We start from the raw sequence: 8,641 nt of genomic DNA, 5'->3' as shown, positions 1-8,641 counted from the left end.
GAATGGTAATGCTGGGGCTTCTGTCAACCAGATGTCAAACTCAGAGTATCTCTTTTTAGTTAATGGGAGTTGACACGTAGGCTGTGTTTCTACAACAGGCAGTTTGGAACATGACCAAACCAAGCCCCCAAAACCATGATTGCAATTAGGAAACCAAGGATACTGGGAGAACAACATCCCATTTATTAAAGGCACTCCTTTCTAAGATAGGAAAGAGACAAGAATAAGAAAATGGGAACGAAGTCGAGTGATAAGGTCGAAGAGGGTAGTAAGCCCTCTAAGTTAGGATGCCTTCCTCTTTCTTATTGCCCTTTACCATATCTCTTTATATGTCCGGCCTTAATTATAAATCTCAGACACAGCTAGCTTGGTCAGGGTGGGCCTTAGAAGCAAGCTGCAGGTGAAGGAAAACGTGGTCCTGACATGGAGGGAATGTGCAGCTGGGCTCCTAGGAGGTGGGGAACAGGACAAAGACCAGTCGAGCCAGCACGACGATAGGTGATGTCCCTGAGAGCCTGGCTTTCAAAGAAGTTGAGTTTTAGGCTTCTCAAAATTACAGTAAACCAGTCGGAAGAAAAGGGCCACAACGGATAGCTGGTTCCGGGGAAAATTTGATCCAACTGACTGACATGCCGAGCAGACTGGCAAGTGGTGGAGGAAAGCCGGTGCCGCTGGGAGCAGCTGCCTGGAAAGGAAAGCAAGGTAAGAGACCCAAGCTGCTCGCTACAGGGGATGAACCAAAGTCCCAGCCAAGTTTCTTCTGGTCTGTCTAGGAAGCCAGTGTATGTACCCCCCCAGGACACCGAAGTTTGACCACGGGTTGCTTTCACAGCGAGTCATGGTGCTCTGGCAGGCCCGCACAAAGCCAGAGAACCTGGTGACCTGCCTGGTCACTGCAGCAGGTGGCTTCACTGAGGGTCCTGTTGAAAGCTACCCCTTGTTCTTTTGCAATGGTAAGCTTGATATTTTCCTACCTTTACGATTGCCCTGAATGCAAGGGTTATTTTTTAAAATGGCCCAGTTTTTAAATTTTTTTTTTTTTTAATGTTTTCATTTATGTTAGAGAGAGAGAGAGAGAGAACGCGAATGGGGGAGGGGTACAGAGAGAGGGACAGAGGATCTGAAGCGGGCTCTGTGCTGACAGCAGAGAACCCGATATGGGGCTCAAACTCACAAACCGTGAGATCGTGACCTGAGCCAAAGTCGGACGCTCAACCAACTGAGCCACCGAGGCGCTCCCTCAAAGTTCTTGGTATGCTAATCCCATATGTAGAGTAGTTGTGAGTTTAGCAAAGAATTACCTCAGCTCGCAGAGTTATCATCTTAGCTGGGAGAGGTTTGAAGAACGAGACTAAGTAGATGATCGGAGTGGAGCTCTGACCCTGGCTGAAGAAAGCAGAATTCTGTTTCTAATAAGAGAGTACTTTATGCTTGGGTTCTGAAGGCAGACTGCCTGAGTTCAAAATCCTGGCTCTGTCCGTCGCTGGTAGTCTCCGGGGAGTCCCTTCTCCCAGCCTCAGTGTCCTCATCCATGAAGTGAGGAGAATAATAGTGCTACCCTCACAAGGTGGCCGTGAGGGTTAAATGAAAGAATGCTTCTGATGTGCTTGACCTCGGGTCCACAGGAGCACTCAGGTGCTGGCGGTCATTATCTCCTGCGGTCAGCCTCCCCTGGAGTACATGAGGGTGGGTATCTTGGTGTCCCGCCCCCCCCCTCCCCCCCCCCAGGATGTGCCCTGTCCTTACAAGATTTGACTCCCAAAAGCAAAATAACGCAGAGAACAAAAAGAAGCTGTTGGGGAAAGAGGCACAGCCGAGCTGAATTAGCCAAGTGGGTGTGAGGCCAGGCTCTTTTTAAGACTGCACTTGGGAGAAAAGCGGAGGGAAGGAAGAGGGGTTTGGGGAGCCATCCACCTGACAGGACTGCCTTGATGATGTTGCCCTTGTCCCACTGGGGCTCTACACTCTTGAGGGCCGGCTGAGGGCTGTCTAGCCACCCACTTTTGAAGCCCTGAGCAAAGGCGATGGCACAGGGCCACACCCGTTTTTATGCCACACGCTGGCGGCCGCCTCTCTGGTTGCCGAGCAGGTCTACAGGCCAGCCAGAGCAAGGCAATGTCTCAGGACTGTTTGCCAGGCTCTGTTCTGGACAGCCTCCGGGAACACGAAACTAGAGCCTTTCTTTGTTCAAAACAGTTTCTCTAGCCTGAGGAGGAAACCTGGGTAGGGAGCGGGAGTTTGCCAACCTCTACATCGGCCGTACCCAAAACCCATGGTGAGACCTGGACCCCGTCTGAAGGGTCCTGAAGCGTGGATCATGAACAAAGACAGACGTCCTTCAGCGTTTGGGGTTTTACTAAGGCACGGACTAATTCGTACAGCGCCGGGCTGTCCTTGGGAAGGGGACAGACAACAACAACAAAAATATTTTCTAGTTAATTCCTGAGGTAGAAGTCAAATTGGCCAAATACCCTATTCCTGGACAAGTTTGGATAAGCAGGCTTAACCGTACCCAGGACCGGAGTGACTACCCAGGACCGGAGTGACGGCATCAGGCAGGCCCCCACTTGAGTTTTGGAGGCTCTCCCAGCAAACCATCACCAGCTGCTAAGTGTCGTCACTGCTTCATCAGGGTCAGGGTGGGGCGGGAAGCCCGAGGAGCTTCAGGGCTAGCGCCTGACTGGCTAGGTTAGGCCACAGGCTCTGAACTTGCCCATCTGGATTGGCTCTGGGTGACACTGCCCTGGTTTCCTGAGGCACAACATGAAGACAGCAGTGGCACAAAGTGCCATTGTGAGGCGTAAAGGCCTAAGTGTGAAAGTCCTTGAACTGTGCCTGGCGCTTGGTGAGTACTCCGATATACTTAGGTCTGGCTGCCATCACAGGTCCTGGGCCGTGCAACCATTTCTGTTTGTGTTTTGTTGAAAGACGGAGTGAATAAATTCTATCTTTCAGCGCATTAAAATCCTTAAAGGAAAGTAAATTTAAATTTACTTACTTAAATTTAAGGAATTTAAATTCCTCAAAGGAAGTAAATACATGTTGCATACCAAGGGGTGACTTCTGATGGAACTCTAGCAACACCACAGATCTATTCCCTGTGGAAAAAATCTGGACTTGGGAAATGAAATATATCCTTGCTGGCTGGATCAGAACCATTTACCATTACCATACCGGTTACTTCTCCCCGTTCTCCATTCTGGTTTTAATTTGGATTTCTGCAGTGCCTGCTGGCCCACACCATGCCACGCCCAGAGATACTGCAAAAGCCCATCTTGTGACTGCTGGATGTTTCCTGCCAGGGCCTGGTTACGATAGTGGTTGAGCCCTTGTTTTTCAGCCTTCCCTCCCGGGACACCATGAGCAGAGCTGCCTGGAGGGGTGAGGCGGGCACAGCCTAGCCTGTTGGCTCCACGTGGTCTGACGACTAGACCCCAGGGCCCACGGGCTCCCGCTCACACTGGCTGACACGTGTATACCTTGTGCACACACACACACACCCAGCAGGATGGGCGTGTCTAGAAAAGAGCCGAACAGGTGGCCCTGGACAGTTCACAACCAGCTGGGCAGGCTCCCTCCTGTGCCCTGTGCTGGATGCCAGCTGCACCAGCAGGCCTGTTCTGACTGCCAGGCCCCATTTAGGATTGTTTTCCTCTGATGTCCATGGCAGAAGTGGGGTCCTTTCATACCTATAGAGCCTTCTCTGGGCAAAATTGTCCAGCACAGTGTCTATTAATTTTTCCCAGTAAATTAAAGGCCGTGGGCGGGGGAGGGGGAAGAATCAAGGATCCAACGTTGAGAAATCTGTGCCAGAACCTTCCACCCCAGTGCCGAACATGGTTAAGAGTTTGAGCCTCCCGCCAAGAAAACCAGAAAGCTGACGGCTACCATAGCAGGCCAGTAGAGAAAGGTACATACTCCATAAGCTGGCTCCTGCGAGGGCCCAATGAGCCGTGCAAAGTCTGGTTCAAGAAATAACCAAATGGGCGTGCAGAGCTGCTGCCCACACCCTCCCTCCTCACCAGCCGGAGGAGTCCAGCTGGCAATGTGGCTCCCATGCACATGCTTGAGAGCTTCATTGTTTCTTATCTCCCGGTGCCATCAACAGCTCGGAGGTGGCAGGGGCAGATCTGGAGCTAAAGGACAGTGGCCGATGGCTTTAGGCCAAAGGCCACGGCAAGGCCAGCCAGCTGAAAGAAGGAATGTCACGTCCACAGCAAATACCTACCACAAAGCCAGCGGGAGACTTCAGCTAGAGGAACTCTGGTTCAAACAGCTTGACTAGGTTTCCCTGCAGGAAATGAGTCCGGGGCCATGAACACTTAGGCAGGCATTTCCAACTGGGGGCTCCCATGAGGCCAGGGACTGGTCTTAATGCTCGCCGCTGCACCCCTATCACAGTGCCTGGTCTGTCACTGGGTACACTACAAATACACAAATGAGTACATGCCAAGGGACTCCAGCCTCCCAGTGTATGTTCATTTCTGCACACTTTTAGGTCACTTCTGGGGTTGCCTCTACCTGAGTTCAACCCACAGGTGTTTGAGCAGCCCATATCCTCTGCCCAGCACTGTGCCAGGCACTGGGGAGACTCAGGCAGCTAATGAAGCCTGGGCCCTGCCTGCAGAAAGCTCAGAGGAGGTAGAAACCAGACTCAAGCACATGGATACCAAAGGAGTTCTGAAGCTGGGCCCTCGATGAGAAAGTTGGCATGTGACAAGGAACAGGGCCAGGCCATCATTTCCCAAGCTCTGGTGTGCTCCCCTTCCTCCCTCCCCACAAGAGCCCAGCAGAGGCTTTGGGTGAAGGGAAGGTGGGCCAGAGCCTCCACTCTGCGGGGACAGGATCACCCTTCACATTCCACCACATTCACTGGCTAGCTTGGCATCCAGACCATGGCCACCACTGCTCCCAAGAGGGAGGGGAGGACTTGAGTGGATGAGCCAGCAAAGCGTCAGCCTTCCCGGGAGCACAGCATAGCTCTCCTGGGTACCCATTCCATCATACCATTGTCATCCCCCTCTGGGGGTGCACTTGCAGGACCCTCCCCACCTTCCTGCCAGGCACTTAGTCCGCATGCCTCAGGGGCAGAGCCCCCTACAGTCCCGGGGTCCCCCTGGCCCTCCCCTTGAGCAGACTATGACATCTAGCCTGCTCTGACTCGGGAGCTGAAGTCCTAGGCTTCTATCACCACCTTTGTCCTATCAGCTCAAGCCATACACAGGTACAGCAGATGGCACGAAGTCTCACATCCAAGATCACCAGCGTGCAGTACTTTTTATTCTGGACAGAATGTAATGTGACCAAAGATTGAAGAGCATAGTATACTGAACCCCAATGCACCCGTCACCCAGTGTCAACGATTATCAACAGGCCCATACTTCTTGAAAGAAAAGGGACGACAGAATGAGGATATGATGATGATGACGCTATTTTATAAGGAAGTGTGGAGATGTCAAAGGGACACAGGAACCAACTGAAAGAGTTAATGGCCAAAGCTGGAATAATTTGAGCAATAAAATAAACAACATAGTATGGAACATAACCCAAAGCATTAAATAAGTATTCACAAGTCCATACCAATATAAACAAATGAGTAGAAAAATAAATAAATAGAGAAAAGACAAACCTCCCACAGAATTCCAAATAACTTATGTAGATACCCTACCTTCAAGGATGTGGGGCATAGCTCTCCGCTCCTTAAATGTGTACTGTGCACGTGGACTTCCTTCTAAAGGGCACAGTCTGGAAAGGGGAAGAAAGAGGAATCTTGCAGTGCGATAGCCCGACACATGCTTTCAGCCAGATCTCAAGGGTAAAAGCCCCCGGGACAAGCCATGTGGACCACACGCACCCTTGATAGGATGTGATGAGAGGGCACCTGGCCTCTGTGGCCTTGCCCCCAAAATGCACAGTCCTACCCCAATCATGAGAATGTTTTCATGCAATTTCCAAGTGAGAGGCCATCTATAAAATACCTGACCGGTATTCCTCAAACTGTCAAGGCCACCCACGACAAGGAAAGCCTGAGAAACTGTCACAGCCAAGAGCAGCCTAAGGAGAGTTGACTGAATGTAATGAGGTGTCCTGGATGGGATCTGGGGACAGAAAAGGGGCATTTAGGTAAAAACTAAGTTATTCAAATAAACTATGGACTTTAGTTAATGGTAACGTATCAACATTGGTTCATTAGTTTCGACGAATGTTCCATATTCACGTAAGATGGCAACAGTGGGGGAAGCTGGCTTAAGGGACATAGGGATCTACTATCCTTGCGATTTTTCTGTCCATCTAAAACTATCCTAAAATAAAAAGGTCGTCTTTTTTAAATGCATCGTTATGATTATTTTGCAGGAGCGGTGTTTATGCAGGAGGGGCAGAGGGCAGGGAAAGTTTTCCATTAAGCCAGGCGAGCGATGAGCACTGTGTCCCCGCCTGCCTGGCTGTTCTTGGACGTATGCAAGCAGTGGGAGGGGAGCATCGGCCACCTGGCCTCGTTCTCTGAACCTCATGCACCAGCTGGTGAAAAGCAGAGTTGCCGGGAAGTGAAAGAGGATGTCCAGTCCAGGAACCGGTTAGGCAGGCCGGGCCAGGCTGCAGGGGGCGGGCTGTCTTCAGAGCTACCAGAAAGACTGACTCACCATAGCCTCGCTCTGCACTGGGGTGGCACCCATTTGGTGTGGGGATCGTCGCTCTATGCTGAAGACTTGGCAGAGCAGGAGACGGGGTAGAAGAGCGAGGCCAGCCTGCCCCGGCCACTTGCTGTCAGCATGCTCGTCCTGGTAAAAGATGGGGGCCGGCCTTCGGGGTCCCTGTCATCCAGCCCCGGAGGTAACCCACACACGTTTCGGTGCTGCCTCCATCCCCAAGACCACGCACTCCACCTTCCTTTAGACACCTGGGGGGATGGAAGCTCCTGGGCAGCAGGTCTGGGTTCAGGTTCAGACTCCACTCCTTGATCGCCAGAAACCTTGGGTGATTCACTTAAGCTCTCTGACCTGTTTCGACAGTTGTAAAACGCAGATAATACGGCTGCCTCACCCACCTCATGAGGTTGAGTCAAGGATCAAATGAGGAGAGGCAATAGACCAGGAGGAACTCTCTTAGGGGTTATTCTTTGGGTGGATGTGGCAAGGGTGATCCGTGCCCTTCAGGCAGCAGGTAAGAACTTTCATGAATAGAGTTTTGTATGTGTTAGGATGCTTTTGGTTGCAAGTAAGAGTAAATCCACCTCAGGTTGGTTCACGTAGCTGAAAAACCCAGAAGCAAGGCAAACTGCAGGAGAGGGGTGATCAGGGTTCTGGCCATGCTTCTTAGTGAGTCAGGGAGTCTGTGTGTACTGGCTTCTGAGACTGGCTTCCTTGTAGGTGGGAAAATGGTTGTAGGAGTCCCAGGCCACACATGCTACCATCCCTAACAGGAGAGAGGTGCTTTTCCTCTATAATCAAATGTCCTGGGCTTCTCTCTGGTTTTTGTAGGCCACATGCTCTATTCTGCATCAATCAATGAGGCCAGGGCAAGCCATTTGATTGGTGTAGGCTTCTGTTCTTGCCAAAGAGGGATAGATTAAAATGATTGCCTTAGGCCAATCAGGGCCTGGTCCTGGAGGTCAGAAGGGGATCAAATTCACACAAGCCTATTGGCTGCCACAGTTGGGGAGGGGAGGAATGGATGCCAACCGTGTCCACCACAGGTTTCTATCCCAGTAATAATCCACCGTTGTAGACAGCGGTGGTGGTTTGTCTCTCTAGCATCCATTTCCCCCCTTTGACTACAACCCTAATTTGGACTCGGGGCTTCGTTCCTTCCCCATTCTTAGACTGTGTGCTTCTGATGGAGCCCCATTTCCCACTCATGCAAGAAGCATGTGATCAAGACTTAGGTCATTCAGTGCACTTCAATCTGGCCACTGGATTGCTTCTCAGAAAAGCACGTGGCTTGATCAAAGGCAGTGAGACGCAGTGACACTTGCTGGGAAGGAAGACTGGGACAGTGCCAGCTGCTCGTGTCTGCTGAACTTCACCCTCAGAGGATGTACGGTCTGCAGCTGTTGCTGCTGCCATTTTACAGTCACATGGAGAGAGCCTGAGGTTGGAGCTGACACAGAAAGACCGAGGAAGCTGCTAAAGCCATACAGCCAAGCTAATTCCTGGACGTCTCAGTTTAGGAGTCAACACGTTTCCTCTTTGTTTTAAGCAAGTTGTAACAATGTCTTAAATCATTCAGTTCTTCCTGTTTCGTGGCAGTGAATGCCCGAGCAGCACACGTGGGTGGCTGGAATATTTGGTACAAATTCTACCAAGCACATTTGCCTTTTGAGACTAGCAGCACATGGACATAGTATTACATTACATCTCAGCCATGAAAGATGTGGAAGAATGCTGAATGAATATGGATGGGATTTGGTCTAGATCACAGGTAGGCACACTACAGCCCATGGGCCAAATCTAGCCCACCACCTGTTCTCATAAAGTTTTACTGGAACACGACCGCACTTTGTCTATGGCTGTTTTGTCCTACCATGGCCGATCAAAGTTGAGCAGTTGTTTGCAAAGCTTAAAATACTTACTATTTACAGAGAAAATTTGCTGCCCCCTGGTATAGATGGTAGACTAATAAAACATTAGCAAATATTCCCCCC

General features: G+C 50.8%; 1 protein-coding gene and 1 long non-coding RNA gene across 2 annotated transcripts in view; both read right to left on the bottom strand.

Annotated features, from left to right (window-relative positions):
• Nucleotides 1-8,641, bottom strand: part of CHURC1 (churchill domain containing 1) — a 417,546-nt gene that overhangs the window by 278,996 nt on the left and 129,909 nt on the right. The window lies entirely within an intron of this gene.
• On the bottom strand, nt 295-6,752 carry LOC144616644 (uncharacterized). The gene is made up of 3 exons (XR_013556067.2): nt 6,642-6,752; nt 5,669-5,745; nt 295-685 (listed from the first exon to the last, which is right to left on the bottom strand). It is a non-coding gene; the product is annotated as an uncharacterized LOC144616644 (long non-coding RNA).

This window comes from Panthera onca, chromosome B3, assembly GCF_046562875.1.
Source record: "Panthera onca isolate mPanOnc1 chromosome B3, mPanOnc1 haplotype 2, whole genome shotgun sequence".
Taxonomy (NCBI): Eukaryota; Metazoa; Chordata; class Mammalia; order Carnivora; family Felidae; genus Panthera; species Panthera onca.
This window is presented reverse-complemented; position numbering and strand designations above follow the sequence as displayed.